This window comes from Embiotoca jacksoni, unplaced genomic scaffold, assembly GCF_022577435.1.
Source record: "Embiotoca jacksoni isolate LCO1_2020_lvr unplaced genomic scaffold, fEmbJac1.0.p SCAF_9, whole genome shotgun sequence".
Classification (NCBI taxonomy): Eukaryota; Metazoa; Chordata; class Actinopteri; family Embiotocidae; genus Embiotoca; species Embiotoca jacksoni.
This window is the reverse complement of record NW_027185447.1, coordinates 14,498,848-14,523,403: the sequence shown is the minus strand read 5'-3', so window position 1 is coordinate 14,523,403 and position 24,556 is coordinate 14,498,848. Positions and strand designations below refer to the sequence as shown.

Below are 24,556 nucleotides of genomic sequence, written 5' to 3'. Positions count from 1 at the left end.
AGTATACTTTAAACCTCCTGTCAGAGGAAGAATCTACATCATATGATCACTCTCAAATTCTCTATTAGCTGTAGTTAAGAAGAAAAACACCTTTAATGTTTAAAATTCTGCCTCATCATGGTGACTGTGGTTTGATCAGATTTGATTGACAGAGCTGGCAACCTTAAGCAAACCCTTCGACTCTCTTCCAGTTTTTATTCAAATGTTCCTAAATCCTGATTGGTGGGAGAAAATGTGACATCAACCTCTTTAATCTACCAAGAAGAGCAGAGAAAAAAGCCCAAATATAAAAAATGTCACATGGGAAAGAACCAAAGCTGGTCTAACCTTGGCAGAAAATTGTGTGTTCGTGAAGGACTTCTTTGCTAATAATAAGAACCTGATGGAGAAAATATGTGTTGTATCCCTTTCAAAATATACAGTACAGTAGCTTAATAATGTAGATACATATATATATATATACATGACATTTTGACAGGCAAAGATTACAACTATAAGACCTACAACCACTTGATTTGAGTATGAAAAGGATTCTCTATCTCATAGCCGCACTTACACGATCTCCTTATCGAGATGAGAGAAAGAAAGAGAGCGCTTTTGCTGTGAAACAGGAGAGGCTTGAAATTAAAGAGCAGTGTTTCATCTCTCAGCGTGTCTATCTCAGCTCTGTCACATATAATGGGAGGGGTCAGCCCTCGGCACAGAGGGGACTGGCCTCTCCTATCAGCCCCTGGCTTCATCTGGTGTTAAAGCATAGCCGTGTCAGCCTGCAGTGCGAGTCGCCTGTCAACCACAAGGCCCCAGAGAGGGTTATCAGACCCCCGAGCTGCCTGCTGCTCCTGGAGCCAGCTTGGCTTCTCCTGCAGCAGAGACGAGGCCAACAGTTCTCTGCAGCCACTGCGTCTAAATGTGGGCTGACGCTGATAAGATTACCCCCCCCCCCCCCCCACACACACACACACACGGCAGTGCGTTTTTAATCCATGATATGTGGTGTTTTAAAAGTACAAGATTTAATGCAGATTATACAAACAAATCTGCTAAGACAATCAAACTTTGGTTTTCAAAGTCCTGTGACAAATCAACGTGCCTTATAAGCAGTGTGGGTTTTCTGGCTGGCATGACAAAATAGGAGCACTGTCAGGATGGTTACTAAATGAGGATCTGATATTAAAAAAAAAAAATAAAAAAAAAAAAATTATAATACCTCCCACAGAACCAAGTGTCTTTTATCTAGACTCGAGAGCATTTTATTTCTCACTATTATAACACTCATCATTCACGAGCTACAGTTTACATGAATTATTGACATTAGAAATAGCTGCATTTGTAAAGTCTGCCGTATGTCACAGTGGCATCAATCAATACTGTCAGGGTTTCTTCGTATCACTTCCATTCATGTCAAAATGTCTACAAGGTACAGATCACCTTTGGTGGCAGAATCTGCATATTTACAGGTGAATCCTGCCGCTGATGAATAGCAGCGTAATTGACGCACTACTAAGGCTGTCTATACTAAGCCATCAATTTGTATGACAGTCAGGATGGAGCAGTATTTAGGTGGGTTCTCACTCAGTGACTATTAATACATGTGTACCTTTGAAAGAGCATGGCGCCTCTGCAAGAAACATCCATTGATCAGGTTTTGATGTAGTTGTTTTCACAAAGATCTCCTCATTAGTTAAACCCGAGTCTCTTCCTCCTTCTCATTATTGCCAGCAGGGATAAAACAACACAAACATACCGATAATGAACCTTACAGGGCCGCTTTTCTGGGCTGTCAATTGTTATCTCCCAAGCGGCTGCGGGCTCCAGACACAGTGACACTGTCTGAGCCTGTGTTCACGCTGGCATTAGTTAGCATGGGGACAGCGCGGCCCAAGCCTATGTACTGTACGACGGCATTTAGCTTTCAGTCACAAACTAATCTGGAAATAGAAAAACGGTTTCATATGAAAATCTTCAATTGCTTTTGTATGTCACATGCTGCAGTGCTGTTTTCATTTGATTATATGTTTGGACTTCTCCAGAGTGTTTATCCCTCTGGATGCAGCACTGGAATTTTCTGATCATTTGCCTTGCCTTGCTTCACAATGGCATGGCTCTTATTATCAGAGAGCTTCTATTAGGACCATATATCATTCTGAATGGTTTTTTGGCATAGTGGAGAATACACTTTGGCAGGGTATTAACTCCAGCTTTTATCCCATCCCTCTTACTGGATGAAGGTCACTCTCTCTATCTACAAAATGACTTCTCTCTCTTCTCTTTCATCCCCACTTTCCTCCCATCCTCCACACCAGGGCATGAGTCAGAGAATCTGACACCTCAGAGGAGAGGAGAGGAGAGGAGAGGAGAGGAGAGGAGAGGAGAGGAGAGGAGAGGAGAGGAGAGGAGAGGAGAGGGAGGACAGTGGAGAGGAGACAAATTGAGAAAGAAAGACAGAAGGAGAGATGGAGGCAGTTGGAAGGAAGAGAGACGAGTTGATCAATATCTCCAAGAAACAAGAAACCTGACACGATGTGGACCAGTCCTAGCTTCCTTGATGTACATATGAAACATGGCAATTCAATTCATGAGTGCACAGATGGCGCAGGAGGTCTGGCTCCATTTACATTGCAAATCTCAACTGCACAATCTCCTTTATAGTGGTGTGTACAGTTTGGCTGAAAAATTACACCATTTACAGTATCACTACGCTTAAGTTAGCAGAGTCGATGGTGTGTTATTTGGTATAAAACACTGCCATGCACGTTGAGCTGAAACTACAGATTACATAAGCTCCACAACAAACTGAGCACAAACCCAAAAATAGTGCAGTCCCTGTTAAATATTTCAGGCACTCGGCAGCTGAAGGGGGATAAAAAAGCTTCTCTCCTTCTCGGTTTCAACACAAAAAAACACACAGATGCAGATGGCCAATTGAAAGAAAACCTCCATTTAGTATACTGTGGCGCAAAGCGGATTACTGTCACGAAGGCAGTCTTTTAGCTTATTGGCTTGATATACAGGACTTACTCGGTGGAGTGGTGTGCTTAGCATACACCTATCGTTATTTCTCAAGTCTCTGTTACAGTACAGACAGCATGAAAGCTGCTCTTTGAGGATAACTTCTTGACTAAATAAATCACGCTCATGAGACTCTTTGCGAGACACAACAGGAGAGTCACGAGGCCAGCTGGGTCAATCTTTGGAGCTCGACACAGTGCTATCTTTTCATAGCAGGGACAGCCCGCAGCTCCGTCAGCCACTGGGTCCGTGTTAAGAGCAGCAGCAGCGAGGGTCACATCGTGTTTCAGAAGAAAGGGTCTCTTCATAGCAGCATAAGAAGGTCACAAGCCAAGCAATAGACACTGTTTATCTACAAGGAAGCTGCCCGATTTCAAATCAACATGTATTCACAGGATTTTGTTTCGTGCTGTCCTGTACAACGTCGCCTGCCTCGTGGTACAACATCAGGATAAAGAACACAAAGCAAAAATGTAGCCGCGAAGCCAGAGAAAGTGGGGAGTTGTGCCTCAAGAGTCTGTAGTTATTAGAATGCGACAAGCACAGGTTAATTACTCAAATGCAGGTTAACTGCTACAGGGGATTAATCTCGAGTATTGGAGAGGAAATTAATATGTATAACAACAATGCTCTTGTGACAACAACATCTAAAATAACAGCAGAGTAGAGATGATGATACTGATTCTTCCAAAAGTATGACACTTTATTACAGAATTTAAGTATAATTTAAATTAAAGCAAATTTGACAGCATATTGACTTATGAAATAATTTGAATAAAATAAACATCAGCATAAGGTTTTTAGGCAGTGGAAAGACCCGGGATCTTTGTGGATAAATCATTCTTTTATTCTCCACGTCAGTAAAAGGCGTCTTTATATCCATGGTGTCTTACAGCAGAACTGTTTAATAGAGTGAAGTTGCTGCGCTGGGCTGCATTTACTTGATGACTGCGAACTAAAACGAAGCATTGTGCCTGTTGTTTCAGGCATTGCTTCCCCCCCCCCCCCCCCCCCCCCCCCCCCCCCCCACACACACACACACACACGTCACTCTGCAAGACCAGCATCTTACTAGATGAGGGGGATTATTGGCAGTTCCCAGACGTTGGAGCAGCACGTGTCAGGTCTGGCTTCTGTTATTTATGAAGCCTCTCTGCCCCAGCCCTCTCTGTAGCAGCGATGCAGGTGGGTTTTCATTATTGAAGATGTTCTTCCACTTCTTATTAGATCTCTGACTCTCAGAGTGCATTAAGGAATTGCATCTGGACAGAGAATCAGCAATACATGATGGCCTGACTTTGTTCCCCCTGGAGCCTCTCTAAAAGATGTGTGTGCCTCTCACATCAGCCACAATGTATGCCCTATTCCATTTCCAGGAATAAATAGTGTATTTGGACTCGAGCAGACGCCCCCTTCACCACACACACTCGCAGAAGAAATTTCTATTCCTTATTGATCTCTGTTATGTGCTCTGGAAGATTAATCTGAATCATGTTCTCCTACTTTTTCAGTAAAACTGCCACACAATGCATTACATCACGATGTAATGCATTCTGCCACAAACAGCTACACCCTGATGTGCAGTTCTCTAATTGTGTCGTCATTTGCTGCGCTTTTGTTTGCACAGATACATACTGGAGATGCACATGCAAGATTCATGAGTATGTCTATCAATCAATCAGCAGGTCGACACTCAGATGTTTTTTATTGATTGTCTTGGACCGAATACTGGAAAGAAGATCAGTCCCTTCAGTTTCATGTGAGCCATGTTGTGCTGCTAAAATGGACAAATTCAGGTCAAAACATGCAAAATGTAAATAAAACTGGAGGAGAAATGTTCATTTCATCTGAAATATCAAGACAAATTTGTATTGAAGCTCAACAGTATGGTTAATTAATGTGCTTAACGCTGCTTAATGAAAGTAATTCTGAACATGAGTGGTGTTTATGGGCTGCAAATTGTGCCTAGAAGAAAAACTAACTACAAATAGGGCTGGGAGACATGGACTAAATGCAATATATCACAATATAGTTTGACTAAATATATTGATATCAACATTGCTGTAATAATGTAGTCATGACTATTGGTGCTTTCACAAAATAGTTACACAATGACATACATAAAGTAGACGTGAAGGTAAATAACAACTATAAAGTGATGGAACATTCCGAAAAATACATCACTTTACTGTAATAAAGCTTTTAAAACCAGATGACAACACTCATGGCATATCACGATACCATGATATCCAAAATGTAAGAAGATATCTACAGTCGTACTACGATATGATACAATATCGATATGTTGCCCAACTCTTAACTATAAATATGTGGAAACTGTTAAAGAGTGTAGTATTCTTCTCCATCTGAACTGTTATCAAATGTGACCACAGAGTCTTAAATGTAATGGTAAAATAATAATAACAATAATAATAATAATAATAATAATAATAATAATAATAATAAACTTTTGGTTTTCAATTGGGTCAGCTTATTAAGACCGCGTTTCCATCCAGTGTGCAATTAGGCATCTTAATGAATAATGGTGTTGTCACACACTCGCTGCCTCAGCACCGAGGAGGCGCCCACAGTACGGGACTTGTTGAGAATGATCTTTGTGTTCAGGACTGGCCTGGCCAACGGGCTCCACTTTCATTATCATAAAACCGTCCCCACACAAGAGGCCAATTGTCTCCTCGGTCTTACTGCTGTCCCCTGCTCATCTGGAGACTTCCTGCCATATGCTAGGTTTAAAAAAACAAAACAACCAAAATAACAGTCACTTTATGGCTTCATTAATTCAGCTGCGCACACAAATGGTTTTTAATCCTACACTGTTCTCATATGAGTGCGTCCAGGTAGCAAAAAACACATTCAAGGGACTTAAATTCAGAGGGACAGAAATAAATATACAGTTAAAATGCCTGGTTGTGGTTTTAATTTGGTAATTGCTCGTTAAGACGAGTTTGTTGGCTTTTAATTCAAAAGATATGGCTCTCCATTTCGTGTAATTCGACTAATAATAGGCTACACTAAGTGTCGATAGCGATAAGAAAGAGCTGTTTCAAGTTGTATAATTGGGAACATGCTGTCCAAAAATGTGCCTTTCCGAAAAAAAACAAAACCCCTGTAAGTCACTTACCTGTTTTCATGTAAAAGGTTGCAGGCTGCAGTTGCCACTAAACTAACCCCATGGATCAGTGCTGACCGGGCTGTGTATCCACATAGAGTCCAATCACACGGAGGCGTAGTGCGGACTGTCCTCCCGGTGTGTCAGCAGACTGGAGTGCAGGGGCGCCTGTGCGCTGAGGAGGGGAGAGACGCACACAGAGAGATGCAGGCGGCGACCACCCCGATCACCCCGATCACCGTTAACCGCGGAAGCTCGTGGGACAGAGCCGAGTGTTCTCAGTGTAAAAAATCCGGTGGCTCAGCCGCCGTCAAGTCTCCAATGTGTTTTGCATCCCCGCCTCGGCCGGTGTGGTGCGTTGAGATCCTCTCTGTCCCCAAAGGACCTCTGCTGGGAGGGCAGCAGCGCTTCTCCCTCTGCGTCGCACCGCAGATTGACTCATTCAGGATCACTGAGCCTCTGCGCGGTCTGAAATCGTGGCAAGACCGGGGAAATTATAGTTGCTGAATCAGTCTCAGTGTTCGGAAAATTTGAAGCAATATACGTTATCTCAGTCATAGTGAGGATTTTCGTGGAGAAATGAACGGTCTAGGGAAAAGTTTCAGCCAACTGTGCCTGAACAATGCGTCATCGTATTTTTTTTTTTTTTTCATTTTTTCATTAATAAAACATCATTGATTATAATGTATAGGCTACATGTATACATAAATTCACATAAGAGGTCAGACTGCCTTTGATAAATTGTCACAGGCTTAAGTCTAACGCTGTGCTATAGATCAATATGATATGTGTGTTTAATATAAATTTTGAGCCAAATCTAATAAAAGAAATAATAAAAAAAAATGTGCTCATTTAAAGTTGACGTTGGAAATGTAAAATATGAGCTCTCGTGACGTTTTATTTTCAAATTCTGGGATTAGCAATTTCCTCTCAAATGGCGCCATCTAGTGAATTTATGTTGATGTTGCAAATGGTCCTTTGAAAAGGGAGGTGTGTGTGCGTGTGTGTGTGTGTGTGTGCGTGTGTGTGTGTGTGTGTGTGTGTGTGTGTGTGTGTGTGTGTGTGTGTGTGTGTGTGTGGAGGGGGGGGAGGGGCATGTTCATGGATTTATGTATTATATTATATTTAATGCTCAGTTGATCCATTTTCCATATAGCCTCTTATTGCGTGAAGGATTGCAGCTATAACATCAATTTAAATCATGGCGATTTCTCAGTCGCAATAAATCCAGGTTATATTTTTATTTTCATTTGAAGCATGTGAAACAAACAACATTAAAGTGACAGCACGACATGAATTAATCTTTTTCACACCAAGAAAAACAGCTCCAATAAATTGTCACTTGACAAAGCGGCTCATTAATTTAAAGACACTGAAGCAAGACATGTAGACAGCTCCCTCTGCTCCTGTGTGAAGGAGGGACCGTCTCGGTAATTTGAGCCTGACATCTCCATCTATATCACAAATTATCTCAGGTGCCTCTCATTCACACAACACAATGAGAGAAGGGGATGGATGTGAGCTCATGTTGATTTTTCTAAATAATAGACCTGTATTCATCTCTGCTTGACATTTTTACTAGTGTCTCTGTAAAGCTGTTACCTGATGTTGCTTTGTCTGTTTGATGGTGACATTTTTGTCCTGGCTGGAAGTCAAAAAGGAGCGGAGAGGCTGCAACAATAAGAATTAGATTGGTGTGGATAAACATATACATTCACACAGCTTGTTAAAGTTATGGCGTGTTTATTTTCCAAATGTATGATGACGATTATGGCCTACAGGGAGCTGCTGGGTCTCAGCAGATTTTAATCCCTAAGACTGTCACTTAGTGAGACGAAAGAGATGCAATTAGTGTGGCAGGGCCCGTGATGAAAGCCGGAGGAAAGACCCACAAATCAGGCAGGAACAGTTCAGTGTTTATGTTAAATTTGTAGTAAACATACAGGCGCTCAGCCAGGTACAGGTGGCAGATTCAGGATCAAATAGGCTACGGCATGAACAGAACAACAACAGGAATAAGAATGGCATAAAAGCCAGGTAGATAACCAGGGAGCGATTGCTGATGTATACTGCTAATTAATTAGGGCAGTGATTTCCAAACTGTGGCATGCTACCATTGTTGGTACTTGAGGCTCCACCTGCTGGTAGTACTCCTGCTAACCTAATATTTGCAATGGCATTACTCAAGTCCCAAAAAAATTGGCATTTAATGTTTCTTAGTACAGACAATATTTATTACACATGTACAACACAATCAAATATTGTACAAATTAAATTGGATTCATTTAAATGTTTTCGAAAACTAAGTTGTCAAAGCTTGGCTATGTAAAATGTCAGTACAATGCTCATGTTAACTCGATACAAAATTGTTGGTATTTGTGGGAAGTGGGATTTGTAAAATGTGTTTTGGCTCATACATGATCTGAAAATTTTGGGAACCTCTGGTTTACGGGATGGGAAACAGGTGAGGTGGGTGTGAGAGACAGGGCGGAGTGATTTGGGAAAGAGACACAGGTGAGTGGTTGCGAACAGGAAGGGAAGTGTGAGGAATCTGGTTTGTGGATGGAGAATGCCAGAAGACAGGAAACTGTCAATAAGAGATAGTATAGCCTTATTAATGAGATGTCTTATATAACTTACAACTATATGAATATAACTTTGAAGCAAGCATCCCAGCTGGAAATTCAATTTAATTTTATATTATGCAATGTTCCAGTAATGTTTTTATGCCCTAATTCTTAAAGGGTTTTCAGTAGCAAGCATTATTGAAATGTTCCCAGACTGTTATCTTAGAGTGGGCTAACATGCTTTAAAAAAGTTTTTCAAATGTTTTGTGGTAACACAATCAAAAGGTTTTCAGAAGGTTTTTAGAGAATGTTATCCAACCTTTAAGAAGAACATTATGCGAACAAAAAAGAAAAACCTTCCTGCTGAAAACCTCCCCAGAACATTGAATCATTTCTAGCTGGGATTACTTTTGCTTACTTTTGTCAGCCTCACAAAGAAAACTCTACAGGAGTTTCTACACAGTGGCACCACATGAATCAAGCACTTAACTGTACAAAAACTTTCGTGAATAACTTTCTGTGGTCCATCTGGACCATTGATGGAGCATGTGAGATGTTGTTTTTCAAACAGCAGGAGGTGCTGTGTGATTTTAAATCCGTCTTGGAGAGACATGATGATTTGTATAAAAAAAAAAATTCAATGTAAATCTCCACCAGGGACATGAGGGTCAGAGCACTGCCAGCCCTCAGTCATGGTGAGCTAAAGTGAGATGTCAGATACGACAAATGAGTGAAGGAACTGTGCTTGCAGAAATACACTTGACAATAATAAACACCGTCAGCTGCAGTAATCATAATTACTGTCTTCTAAGTCAGTGTGCCTGTTGTATTTCGCCAGGGTGTAAAAGAGAGAGGAAATTATGTGTTCATATTGGTTTAATTTGATTATGTGGATTCATTTTCAGTGATTTAACCTCACACACTGGGGATATGCATCTTATATTTGGATAATTTCTCATTTACGTTGGTTAAGCCTGAACTGCTCGCACGTGTTTTCTTTGTTACATCATCATTTCTATAATCAAATAGAGCTGGAAATTAGATGGTGATCAAAATTCACAAAAGCATCGCTTACGCTGTAATCAGCCGTGGTATACGTGCCCCCGTTTGCTTTGACAAACACAATGTACGTCATCCCTGCTTGGCTGGGAGCATTCAAGCTTAACAAATACCTCTCTTACTAAATGGCACTGAAACAACAAGAGATGACACCAGGGCAACAACTACAATTACTCCGTTGTGCAGCATCGTTCTTCTTCTTTCCATTCCTCTCAGGCACAAACAAACATGGCTTAATATTTTCTGCATTGAATTCCAGGGTATTTCTTAACTTTGTCCTGACTAAAGGTGAATAAAGGTGAATGATAGGGAGGGAGGAATGCACATATTCTGCTTTTGTCTGCTTCCACATACCAGAGCTCACAGCAGGTTAGCCTTTCATTAAAGTAACTTCTGCAGTAGCTGAAGTTAAAGCTTGATCTTCTTGAAAGCTAAAATCATCTTTGATTCTCTCTCAGGCAAAGAGTAACAGTTTGACATTTCTTTTTTGATGTTTACTTACAAAACATGAAAGAGATTTCTTTTACGAACTAAAAAAAAAAAAAATCACTTCCTTTATAATTCAGAGGATAAAACTACAGAAACTGCAGGTGTTTAAATGTCCACTGTACATCTTTAAACAATAAAACAGGAACACAAATAACGTGCATCTAGGTGAAATCTTGTATAGAGCAAACAGTGATAAGGATTTGCATTTTTATGCATAATGGTGACATATATTATAAAACAAATTACCATATGTTCCTTTGAAGATGTATGGCTTTGCTTTGAGGAGAGTATTTTGATTTGAACAATGGAGGCAAAGGAAACATTGGATGGAACAGGCTGGAGTTAGAATACTAATAGGAGATTTGGTATTAAATAACTTACAGAATCAGGATTACGTTCGCCTTGATCTATAAATGATTTCTATTTTCCAGCCACACACAATTATAAAATGTCATGCAGAAAAGACACAGAGGATGATAAGCGACCGTGTGTTTCCATATTTCTATTTATTTTATATAAATGTCATGTGGTGTGACACAATATTTTTCATTCACTGCTTGATCAGCCATTTAGCTCATGCAGTTCATATGAATACGTTATAATAAAACATAACAAACATGAACAAGAATGACATACAAAAAGTCCTGCAAAGTCGGAAGGATTAATACAAATGTATCAAATGAAATAAGACAAGTTAAATGTCAACTCTACAAAAAAGACATGGTCATAGCACATTTTAAAGAACATTTTAAAGCACCTTTTCAATAAATCTACAGTTTGAGCTTTCCTCAGATCCACAGGAGAGCTGTTCCTCCTGAATCAAGGCACTTTTAATGGTGCTTTTGATATTTGTATCAAAGCTAAGAGAGAAAGAATTCTCATCTTCCTCACAACCTTCTGCGTTTTCAATCTGTCATTAATGTATTGAAGTTATCTGCTCGGCTCGTTACGGTTCTAATCAATATTTATATCGAATGAAAATTTTAAAACAATGTGACAACAAATATGTTGTTGAATGTGATGAACCCACAGAGAATTGTCACTCAGATCTGAAGCTTATTTCCCCTTTAAGGAGCTTTATAGCTCAGGTTTCTGCTCATTGTTTAGTTGACAGGCCAACAACTTTACTGTACAATAAAATCCCTGCGTAAACTATCTGCCCAGCACACAAACAAAGACTGTGTAGCGACTAGGTGGTGAACAAGTAGAGCATTCAGCAGCTACAGATCCAATTATTTCCCTCAGGAGTTAGAAAGAAAGAAAAAAAAAAGGGCTAAAATAGAGTGGATATTGGTCTGACATTTATCAGGTGGCCAGAAACACACAAACAAACAACAATGTTGCTTTGTAACTGAGTGTGGAGGCTAAATAAGCTTCTGTTTTGTATTTAAAGCTGAAAAGGTGATGTTATGTCGATCTTGTGTTCAAAACCACTGCCCCCAAGTTACCAAACACATTGGTTATTGCAGGTTTAACCTCTCCACTCAGGCACTTCCTTAAGGTTGATTACCATAATTTCAGTTGTTGTCCTACCAACACCAATACATTGATCTCTTGACTAATACAGTATTGAGTTGTTGTTGTTTTCCTAAAGCATCTGATAGGAGTGATCACAACAGTTGTCTCCTAAAATAGTATTACGTCCTCACCACATTTTGCTCATATTCTTTTGCCCACAGGTCACCAAATAGAGTGGAGTAATTTAATGATTCTTGACATGGACAAAAATAAAAGATGAAATATAACAACGTGGCAATTTAATCTACTGAAGCCCGTACATTATCTGATTTCTAAGCAGCATTGAAGGCCCCTTGATACAAATGCAGCGAGGTCACAGGTTACATCTCAGGCATGGTCAGTAAGATATTGGAGATTGAATTATGAATGGTGTTGCCTCTCGACTCATCATCGACATGTCCTTGAACAAAGCTTGCTCGCCCAACACTGCATGAACACAGCTCATAGGTGTTTCTACAACTCTCAGAAATTTGAAACCACAGCAAGCATAGAATTGACTTAAATTACAAGGTAAGCAGCAACCAGAGAGGTGTGACCTGACAAACCAAATAAACCTTTCAAATATCACATTTATCATTATAAAAAGGCAGAAAGTTAGATGTACACATTTACCGTCATAAAAAGCTTTGCTTTAGCTGTAATGGTGAAGACATCCTGTGACACCACAAAGGGCTAAAACATATTTCATTGAAATCCAAAGATACGACTTTAAAAGCATTATTTGAGAGCTTAGTGAATGTATGACCATCTGCACCATTCGTCATAGTCTTTTACAAGAGACAGATCATTACCACTTTTCCCTTTCATTTAATAACAATGGAGTCTACTCCTGCACTAAGAGAAATAAAGCTTTGTCCAAAGCCGTGTTCCAATTTTAATGAAACCTTCAAAAAAAAAAAAAAAATTAAACGGGAAGATTTTGTGTGGGCACTTTTCTCCATTTTTAATGTCTCAGTAACAAGACCACAGCCACGGACATGGGTCTATAGTTAACTTAATTCAGTGTCTGTAAAAAAACAAAAAAAACAACTGAGGATGACATCACGACAGATGTGAGAGGAAGTGTTCCTCCAGGCTATGTCTCGAATAGGCCATAGGATAATGTGTCACACGCAGGTGTTCAAATGTGCAATGGAGGCAACATTATGACGGTATAGTTTCCAGTGTTGTGGTTAAAAACAGCCTGTAGGCAGGAACTCAATCTGCTAAGTATGGTGGGAAAGTGTGGGAAGTCCTGGCTTTCATTGAAAAGAGGTGCTAAAGAGGGAACAAAAATGTAAAACTGCCAAAGTAGAGACTGAAATAATGTTAACAAATGACAAATCATATTATTTCTGTGTTAATGTTCTTAAGGTCTCTAAATACTGTAAAGAAAACATGGAGCAGATTATATACAGTGAATCTTTACTTTGAATTTGAAAAGACAAGTTGATGTACGGGCCCTCGCACTCCGGCATGCTGCCTCCCCGAAGCCGTCCCCCCGAAACCGTCCCCCCGAAGCCGTCCCCCCGAAGCTGTCCCCCCGAAGCCGTCTCCCCGACGTGCAGCCCGTGAGGGACCGCGTATACTTGCTTAAAGTTGCTATTTTTGTCTCGTTTCCTGTCTCCAGCAGGGGGCGCTGGCGAGCCGTTTGGCCACGCCTGCTCACAAAACACATTTCAGATGTATCGTCTCACCATGCCGGATGTATGTGACACGTTTCGTGAGGTTTCAAGCATCCGTTGACCTTAAACATCAACTTCCTGTGTCACGGTGAGACATCAAACTTTGCCGCATCGTCACGGCGACGCCCATTGACAAAGTCGAACGAATGTCTCAATATATCGTCAACTACATTTTTAGGTTATTGTGACCCGACTTTACGTTCATGTGATCAACCAGCTCGACTTAGAATGTGAAAGTATGAAAAGTGTAATTTCCAGTGGCCAACAGGGGGCGCTATGACTATGAGTGAATATTACCACACAGAGGTCTTCAGGGTGGGGCTGTTATCATACCTGTGATGTTTGGAGACCGTCCATGTACATAAGATTTAAAGCAACTCGTGGTTTCATGGTGAGACGCTCAGACACTCAAAATGGCCGCTTCTTTACGGGCACACGCATAGACGAAAACAAATTATTTTGATAAGATTTAATCCCAAACATGTTATCTATCCATAGAAATTTAAATTCAAGTCAGCACGACAAAATCCATAGGAGGAGTTCAACAAAGAATAATGTGTAAGAATCGGCCAAAATGGCGACTAAAGTCAAAATGGTGGACTTCCTGTCGAGTTTACGTAATGTTGCAACGTCACTTTTTTGTGCGTCTAGGGGTGATACACGTGTCCACCGGATTTTGTGAATTTAGGTAAATGTGGCCGCCGGGGCATCTCTGTAGGGGGCGCTCTCGAGCCATTTGGCCACGCCCACTTGCGACTCCACTAGAATACGACATTTTTCGCCGGGAGACATATGTGTATCCACTTTCATGAGTTTTTGAATATGACAAAGCCTCCAAAAAGGCAAATCACTTTACGTAAGGAGAAGAAGAACGACCAAGAGCGAGAACATTTTCACGAAATACAATATAATATAAATACAATAGGGCTTTCGCACCGATGCTCAGTGCTCGGGCCCTAATTAAAACTGCAAGCGGTGATACGGGGCCCTCGCACGCTGCCGGCTCCTCAACGTGCTGCACGCGAGGGTCCGCATAATCCACCTTGTAGTTTACATTTTTTTTCTCGATCTCGTTCCTTATTCTTCTTTAAAAAAAAAAATTGCTTTTTATTTGGCGGCTTTTGCATCTTCAAAAACTCAGGAAAGTTGGTGCCTGACGCATGCGCAAAGCTTCGTGAGATTTGGAGCATCGTTTGACCTTAAACATCAACTTCCTGTGTCACGGCGAAACATCAAACTTAGCCGCATCGCCCTGGCTGCACTATATACAAAAATGATTTTTGGATCACATGCTATAGTATGACTTTTTTTTAAATCACTTTTTCAAGTATGACCTTTTTCTGAACTGACATGCATGCCTCAAGTGGGGATTGAACCCAATTACTTCTCACTATGAGGCAACTGCTCTAACCACTGCACAACTGTGTCATACTATAGCTTGTTGTCTGAAATATGAAAAGAAAAAAGTCATACTATAGCATGTCGTCCAAAATACGATAAAAACGTCATAGTATAGCATTAAAATATATTAATGGGATTTTGGGGGATAAAGTTTGTGGTAGTTCAGACAGAAATCCAATAAGATTTAGACACACCCTTTACTTTTTGTTATTGTTTTTTGTTTTTTTTGTATTGTCGACCTTTGGTTTGGTTTTAGTATGACTGCATTTACACCACAAACCCAAAACTTGTAAACCCAGAAGTATGTGGCTTACCCTTACAGGGACTCGCCCTCTGTGAACCATGTGGCTTACTCACCCACTGTGAACTGTGTGAGTAACCTTGGGCGGGGCTCAAACCTGTGTCCTCATGAGGTTGTGGACCGCTGGACTATCTTCAGCGCTGAAGAGCTGTTTGCGGCGGAGAAAGTGGTTCATGGAGTTCACTCAGAGCTTTCCAGTGACTCAACTGAGCCTGGTTAACTCAACAGGTTAAAGATTCTACTTCACCAAGGTTGCTATTAATGGTTCAGATTCCACCTTGGCCTGTTGATGGTGATTCAACTTTTAGTGAAGTTGAAACGTTTGGAGAAATTGAAAAAGTTTTGCAAACACTACACATTACAGGAAGATGTTTAATATCACTGCAGACCCCCTTGAAAACATGTATATCTACTATCCAAAGAATGTCTGCGGCAATTTTGGTCGCATTTGAATGAATATTTGTGGACGGTGGAGTTATAGGTTGCAGATAGCCAAAGATTTTTCACAAAGCAGACTGATGCTTGGGAAAATTGGTGGTGCAGTGCTTAACATGGATGGCTCTCAGGCAGAAGGTTTATGTTTCAATCCCCCGCTTTGCCATGACTTTTTTTTTTTTTAAATCATACTATAGCATGTCCAAATTATGAAAAATAAAGTCATACTATAGCAAAAAGGGGCCGCTAGTGAGCCATTTAGCCAACATGTAGAAGAACTTACTTTGGATAATTTTCTATTCCAGGATGCCATCAAGGCTCTTGACTGCAACTTCAGAGAGAGTGCTATCTGCTGAGTCTCATGTGTCAAGTATGAAGAGTACCTTCAAACAGCTTTTGATCTTGAAAGTGCACTGAGGTGGGGAAACAGGTAACGAGATCTGTGCTGGAGCACAACAACAAACCTGGAAACAATGCCACGTCAGTGTAGCAACACCAGATATTCTGAAGTTTTTTTGGTAAATTTGTCAAGTACTGAAAGTTTGTGGTTGTGGCAACCGAGCTGTCGTGCAAGCTGCGCGCCTGCCATCGAGAGCAACTCAGGGTTCGGTGTCTTGGCCGATGACACTCAGGCATGTGGGCGGGAAGAACACAGGACTGAACCCTGCTCTAACATTTTATTTTGAATACGTTTGCAATTTCAAAAAAACGTAAAATCCTGAATAACAAACACCCACTTGTTGGTCTCGCATTTATTCCCATACCATGCGTCCATCAGTGCAGATGATTTGCAGTGACGAAGGCCCAACATAAAGGTTAAAGGCCGAGGTGTTTGTAGCTATGCTGCTAACAAAGGACCAAAAACAATCGGCAAGAAACACTCTGTTGGAGATCTGCTTAGCGTGACAGTTTGTGCCTGTTTCTGTGCCCCTGGGCTTTAATTATTCAATCCATTGTTTATTCATCACTTTTAAGCCATTGCTGTCCCATTCACTATTTTACTGGGCACCCATTCAGCTGCATGTATTTACAGTGGAGGCTAAATAGTGAAGCAGCGATGTTCTGCTGTTGGCCTTTGAAAGACTTGACTGGATATCAAGGCCAGGTCTTTTACCTCAGCCTTTTTAGTAATGACTGAAATTTCCTTCCCCTGAGTATCCAAAAACTGGAAAGTTGTAACATATTAATTACATTTTTAACAGCTTGGCCTTGCCGTTGGCAACTTTATTCAGTAAGCATTTTTGTATGATTTCTTATGATGGAAATTTGAGAACCTTCAACTTCAAAAAAGGGACTTTTCTCTAAGATATACTTCGATCTGTGTTAAAACACTTTATTTTGGTGTTGTTTGTTCTTGGCAAAAGCATGATAAAATCCCAACTAAAGCCAGTCCTAGTTTGGATTCAAAAATCTTCTCCAAAGCCAACTGTCTGTACTGAAGAGAGACTAGCTGCCTGTTCACATGTCCGCTGACTCATAGACTATTTTTAATCAGCCATCGTGTGAGATCAGAGGTCTTTACCCATATTTAAGCAATAATAAGTTTAATCTTTGCACCGGCATTGTTGTTCCGCTTGTAACTATGGTTCTTTCTTTAGAAAAATGTTGCAGGCTAAAAAAAAAAAAAGGTGCATTGATAGCTGTGGTGTACATGTAAAACAACAAAAACAACACAGGCAGAGAAATAAAACAAATGCATTGTGATTTACATTCTATAACAGCACGTCTGAGCCGAGGGGATAAAAGGAAAAGATCCTACAGGTTTTGTTTGTCTGCACATGCCTATACACATTCCAGGAATGTAGAGAATGGCGAGCGAGCGACAAGAGAGCCCTTGTATTTGTAGGTCTATCTCCTACCCACCCTGTAGATTAGCCTCTTATCTGTTAAATGAGACAGTGCCGACGGATTTGGATAACAGGACTTTGGCATCAGCACCATGCTCCCTGCGCTGCTGTATCACAGAGAGTCCCTGTACAAGAGCTAAGAAGCACAGACAGCCTTGGACCAAGCAGTGGGTGGATACGGGGAGACACATAATAGGCAGCTTTTCTGCCTTTCTTTCTCTTTAAACGCTGCTGGTATTTCTTTTCTGCTCCTGATCATGCGTGCATGTTTTGTCGACTTTTAAGTGCACGTAAATACCAACAATGTAGCAAGGATACATCAAAAATGAGCCTTTTTTCATGAACATAAAAAAAGGAGGAAAAAAAATCAAACAGTAATTGTGGCATGCGCAATCAACTGGTCGTGACGTGTAAGATTTTGAAAATCGTTGACTCATTAGGACTTGTTAAGAATTGCCTTTAGAAACTGTTAGCTGATGGCGTTTCAAAAGCTTGATAAATTCTCTGACTCTTTATATTTGTAGTAACACTTAACAACCATGGGCTCCTCTGAACAACTGAATGAGGATCTGAATGCCGACAAAGGCTACAAAAACAAACATATCAAGGTGTTTCCAGCCTGTAAGTTCCACTGTCCAAAATATCATGTCAAGCCAAGAGTTGGAAGACCAAGAAAATGTTCAAATAAAGCTGCATGTCTGCTGGCAAGAAAGGAAAAACGAAACCCCCATACGACTGCAAAAGACCTGCATTAAGGTTAACTGGTACTAGATTAGTGGTGCACCGCTCCACTATGCAGCAAGGCTTGCACAAACAGGATTACCAGAAATTAATCTGAAGTAAACCTTACCTGCTCTTACCTCTTTGTCAAAAAAGTCAATGTATGCACAAGCAACATTTAAGCTGGAATCATTTAGGAAACAAATGCTATGGAAGATAAATTGAGCTATTTGGCCACAGTCACTATGGTTGGAGAAAAAAAGGAGAAAAAAATGTATGATAGAAAACGTGCAGCAGTGGAAATATTGAACATCACTGGCACAAAAACATGGAACAGGGAATAATAACTTCTTTTTAAAAATGGTCAGATTCAAATGTACAAATGTCATGTAGTCATCAAGATACTGAAACTGAAGTTAGCTTCTTCAACAGAGCAATGAACTTCAAGAAACAAAAGCTGAAGGTTTTAGGACAGCCCACAGTCATCTGACTTTAAAATCACAGAAAAACTGAGGATATCTAAAACATGCTATTCTTGTAAGATTAAAAAATATCTGTTGAAATGATCTGCCAGAAAGAGTGGTTGCAAATTCGTAAATCAAGAACAGAAAAACTGGCCACTAAAAGTGTTTGCAAGCCTTGACATCAACCAAAGAGGGGTTTACTAAGTTCTTTTGCCGAGGTCACAATGAATGTTTACTTAAATCTCTTTCTATTATTTTAGGTTTTGACCTGCTCGGGTTGTATTTCATTTTTTCATTTCAACAAATATGTAATTTTCTCAGTGGTGACCAAACTGTTTCATACAACTGTATGACATCAACTTGGGATTATGAGTGATGCCCCAGAGTCTCGATTTAATTCACCCTCTCCCACATATCACCTGGATTGATGTGTGGCTTTGATTCCCATAGCCGTTGACTCATTCCATCTCAGTCTGAACTCTTAACATGTTACTAGCCAGGCAATAAGACAGGCTGAAATGCATCCTCCACCTCTAACTCATGATTTGATCTGGCTTGTAGTCTCCCTAACCCCAGGCAGGAATTGATAGGTAGTGTTAAGTGCACACCTGGGACCCAGTGTTGGGTCTCCTCGCTTTCTCCCCATTTCTATCCTCCCTAAGCCCAGGGCCTCAGACAGATATTCAGCAGGAGTGCTGCGTCACACAGTCGGCAGCCCACGTAGACTTAATGAGACGGAGCTGCCCGCCACGTTAGGCGTGCGTGCCAGTCACCGTCAGGTCCAATGGACAAAACTGGAGCACATTCCTGGGACCTTACATGTTTTTGCTAGTTAATAAATCTCTTAGCCTGCTGAGGACGGAAAACACAGGAAGGTGATGATTATCTAGACCACAGAGGTAACAGGAGAGGACACAGAGTCAGGTTACACTGAACAAGCTTGTCACTCTCAAAGGGATTGGACTCTCCCAGGTATATAGGCCACATACTGTAGGTAAGTCTGACATCCAAGGTTACCTGGAAGGACTAAATAAAATTTAAAAAAAAAAGTCTACAGCCATGCTTGCAGTCTGTGAGGCTGTTCTTAGAAACAGTGGTGCAATGAGCAATACTAACTTCCTGTTGTTAAGCAGGGACAATGTTTACTATATTTACTTTCTTAATTTTGTGTGCTGGCATGTGCACATTTAGCTGAGTATAATCAGACCCAAATTCACTGTGTGAATAAACATGGTTCTGGTCACGCTCCATTGGTGTTTGTTTCCAGTTGTTAAATCCTAATGGGTGTAGACCATTTAGCATTAACCATATTAACCATATAACATATGGTGAGCACCAAAACCATCACAGCCACTGTTGTTGAAACAATATACTGTTCCAGCCTCCCGAACCATGTTTAGATTAAAGCGGGTTTAGAGGATGGATGGATGGATGAATGGATGGATTAACAGACGGATGCACGGACGGATGCTTGACTTCAACGTCATCCCATTTAGCCACCCCAACTGGTCACTGATCGGTCTGCCTCGAGACCTTAATACAAGCAGGTTTTCCAGACTATAGGCACAGCGAAGACTGAAGCTGTGGGCAATAGGAACGTGAATCCAAGCAAGTGAACATCGTCTAATAAAACAAAACACAACATACTGCTGGACTGGTGGGAATATCATCAGTGATATCATCATATAATCAATTTAAAGTTAAGCATCATCAAAACATTCACGATTCATCTGAAGGGGGAACAGGTTTAATGCCAGTTGTTGTTGAAACATTTCACCAAGAATTAGGAATGTCAGCGAAGTTGTCAAAAGATGACCACAGCTGTCAAGATTCAAGATTCAAGATTCATTCTCTGCCAAGTTTCATGCCAATCTATTCTTGAGTTTTGGGGATTTGGATGGAAGTTCTGGATCAACCAGGTCACTAGCAGGATAAACTGAATGAGTTTAGCTGATTGACAACTTTACTGAGTAAACTGGCAAATAAATAATTGATGAGAACCGCTACTGTGACTATGTCACCATAACTATAATGTGCAAAAGGATCATTTGGAGTGTGTAATCATGTTACTGCACCATTGGATTACATTAAGTGTATTTCAGGTGACTGTTAAAGTTGCAGTAAACATTCAGGGTCCATTGAGGCAGTCACTGCATTTTGATTTGATTCCTTCTCTTCATTGGGGTCATCCTGTGGTCATTCCCTTTGATGATTTTTCCATTTGCTGATGTCCTCTTGGTGTGTTTAGGAGTCATTAGGCCTGTTTGTCTCTGATAACAAAACTATTACCCCAGTCACAATGGTCATTAGGTGCTTTTCCTCAGACTTTCATTTAGCTCCTCAAGAGCTGTGTTTACCCTGTAATGGAGTAGCCTGATCTGCCACTGGTCGAATGTGCAGAACTGTCCAGTCAACTGTAATTGCCTTCGGGGTCTCTGATGGTGGATTAATTATCCAGAGTAATTTGTGAATTGTCAGATAACTTGCTTCAGCAATTCTGGAATGGGATTAATTTGCACTGGGATACATGTAAATAGGATGTGCTGAAATGACATGTCCCAATTTTCTTTTCAATAAGACAAAAATATTGGGCCAATCACTTTTTCGTCAAGTGGATGTTTTCACAGAGAGGTGGCTCGCTAACAATGTGTTTCAGAGTAAATATGCACAAGTAATGATGATTCCTTTTAAAACATTGTATTTGTGCTGAGCAGGGAGAACAGATAACCCCAGCAGGCACAAACAGGAACGGTACTGTAGTCTAGACGCTGTGCTGAAAAGAAATTCTTCTTCTTCCTGCTCTATTATCAGCTCACCAAAACAAGTTCTTTTCACTTGTTTTGAAAGAACCATGCAGGCACCCACTGCAGACCAAGAACAAAACTATTAAACAGATAAATTACATCTTTCTAAAACGTTATTTCTAGTGTTTCAGGGCTGATCTTGAAGAAATGGCCCTGCAAATTACTGTAGACCTTTGCCTTGTCATGTGAGAACTAAAAAACTATTATGGATACTCTGAATTATGATTGACAAAAAATTGAGGGTGAAAAAGAGAATTGAGTGAGCACAACATAGAAAACCTAGAGAGTGTCCTTCCGTTTATTATTAAGCAAAGCCAAGAAGGGTTGTCTAAAGTAATCTACTATTGTGCGAGAGATTGGCTCCATTGAGGTTCTCACTACTCAGCCAACCCCCTCAGCGGTCCAGCAGACCGCTCAGAATAACCCTTCTAATAAGTCACTTGGAAGAAAATGTGGGGAGTCAGCTGATTCCTAATCCTCTCTCTTTCTCTGTGCTCACACATCAAGAGTCTGACTGATATGTGCAATCACATGAAAGCCCCTCTGCGGTGGGGCTATCATGGTCTAGTAGACCTGCAAGTGTTGTTGTGCATGTCTGTTTTGACAAAATGAGAGCTGGATGATGTATTTGCAATGAAAATCCCTCATCTGTCCTGAGTGTAAACAATGGGATGAGAGAACAGCGACTGCCAGTAAATGCATGTATTCTTCTCGGCTGACTGATACTGATACAGTTTACTTATTATGTTTGTGCAGATGGTGTATTCATTTGATTTAGAGATGATTAGGTATAACATGATTACAAGAAAGATTCTCATTACCGTGAATGTGTTACGTAATGTGTAAATGCAATGTGCAATCTTACAAAAATTATTCCGTTGATGATGATTTCTCTGCCAGCCAAATGTGAAAGAATCACTTCACTGATAAACATTCATGCATTCTGATACTCAATATCTGATCTATTCTGTCAAGTCTACATGCACACATGTGTATGGTCCTTTTTTTTCACACTGTTGCCTTGCAGGGGTGAACAAAGAGTTAGAAGGATTCAGATGATTGACAGCTCTCTGAATGATTACAGACAGGCTCCGTTTCTCTCTCTTAAAAATCCTACTCATGCCTGCCAAGGGTTTTATCAGTGTATGAAGGCCCTTTCTTTGTTGCCATGAACATCGAGGCAATTTTTGCTCCAAGATATTTGCACAGTTTATTGTTTATGATTATGTATGATGATGACATCATGTAAATGGCACCACATTTTTCACACAAATATTTTATTTGGGGTGAAAGACATCTAATCATTTGCTGGCAAAGCAGATGATACAAATGCCCATTTCCTCTGCTTTATATGGCGGTTTTATTTGGCAGTATAATGACATCTGTGATTGTTGTTTCATTTTTAAAAATGTACTGTGCGGCTTGCCTCTGCTTCTGCACTGGCTGTCAGTCTGGGAGATGTTCCTCTTTATTTAAACTTTTACTTCTTCTTTCAAGTATCTTTCCCAATAGAGCTCATGCCCTATTTAAAACCATAATAATGCAGGCTAATGTAACTAGTCATTGAAATAGGCTCAAAAATATATCTGCAAAGAAATGTCACCATCTTTGAATGTCTCTTTTCCACCTTTAAAGGGGAAGGAAGGAAGGAAGGAAGGAAGTTGTCAAGGTGAAGAAAGGTGATCTCAAGGAATCTTTTGCAATGTCAGAGATCAGGAAGTGGCTCAAAATCAATACTGACTTTTCCATTATTGCTATAGTAAGTATAAAAGTAACACACAGTAATAGTATATACATCTTTTATGTCTGCAGACTTAATATTGGATGAGCATGTATTGGACGTTGATTAAAGATCAAGTACTTATGTGATAAAAAAATTTCACCTGACAACACTTTATTGAACCCTTTAACAGCCACATACTGGCATCTTGTGACTAATACCGCAGTTGCCCTCACTCAGCAGTCAAGTGTTCCTCAAATGCACTGACGCAAATGCACATTACTGCAAGCTGTGTCCAACACACATCTCATCAATAATATGCCTCATCCAACTGAGTTTTCCCTGAAATTTGATTTTCACCCGTGACATTCTGTGTACTGATACCACAATCAATAGGAGAATTTGTGCTGGCAAAAAAAAAACCACTTCAATTTAGAAATCTGTTTTTTTTCTTTTTTTATGGGAGGCAGAAATGTTTTCACAAGACTGTGTAAATACTGACACACAATTTTTTTCACCTGCGCAAACACAAAACAAGTCAGTTCTGTTGTTAATCATTTCAACACAACACATTCCTTTGTACAAATATAACCTTTAGACCGTGGATGGTCCTCAACTCATCATGGTTCTGCTTTAAAAAGCAAGCAGCACTGACCCTAGTTCAACAACAACTTACACATTCTGCCAGTCTCTTACAATGAACCCTTTGAAAGATGTTATGAAGCACAAGCAGATTATTGAAAAGATCTCTTCAGAGTAATTTTTGTCACTTGTTGGAGTGCATTCACAACAGAACAGTAACCTAGCTAGAAGTACCTCTGTGTTTAGGGCTTTTAATCATCATCAAAGAAGCACATTCTTATAGATGTAGAACAACGTTTGCAGAGAAATATCCATCTTCACTGACGTTCTAAGTTTGTGTTGCTGAGAAAACTGAGGTGAGGTTATAAGATAACTTTAGGCAATTTAAATCTTTCAAACGTGCTAATAGTATATCATGTCCTTTGTTTAATGTCTATTGTTGCACACTGTCCAGCATCATTATATCCTGTTCAGATCAAAGTAGGCTCATTCTCTGCAAAAGTCCTTTCAGATACAATTTTGATAAAAGGCTGAATTAAAAACAACAGAAATCAGACACAATCTGTCATATTAAAACGTTATTTGACAAAGACAGTTGCTGAAGAAAGCTCTACCAGCTTTAAATTGTCCTATTTGTGAAATAAGGATTCTATCTGTTCGTTTCTACTTTTCCCTCTTTACGCAGCATGAATAAAGGACTGATAACGTGTCCAATATGAAACAAAGACGACAATGCCGACTTTCTCACGGTCAAAATGTGAATCAGCATTAATACGTTATATATTTTCATTCACAAGCTAAAAATGATGATAAATTATTCCAATGATTTCAAGGTTCTTTAAGCCT

General features: G+C 40.2%; 1 protein-coding gene across 2 annotated transcripts in view; it reads right to left on the bottom strand.

Annotated features, from left to right (window-relative positions):
- The window catches only part of LOC138193098 (poly(rC)-binding protein 4-like), a 36,161-nt gene extending 29,462 nt beyond the window's left edge, over positions 1–6,699 (bottom strand). The window contains exon 1 of one of the 2 annotated variants that reach the window (XM_069140907.1): positions 6,152–6,699. The gene's annotated coding sequence lies outside the window, so the exon portion shown is untranslated. The remainder of the gene's footprint in view (positions 1–6,151) is intronic. The other variant, XM_069140906.1, reaches the window with a different exon arrangement.
- Positions 6,700–24,556: the final 17,857 nt, after the last annotated feature.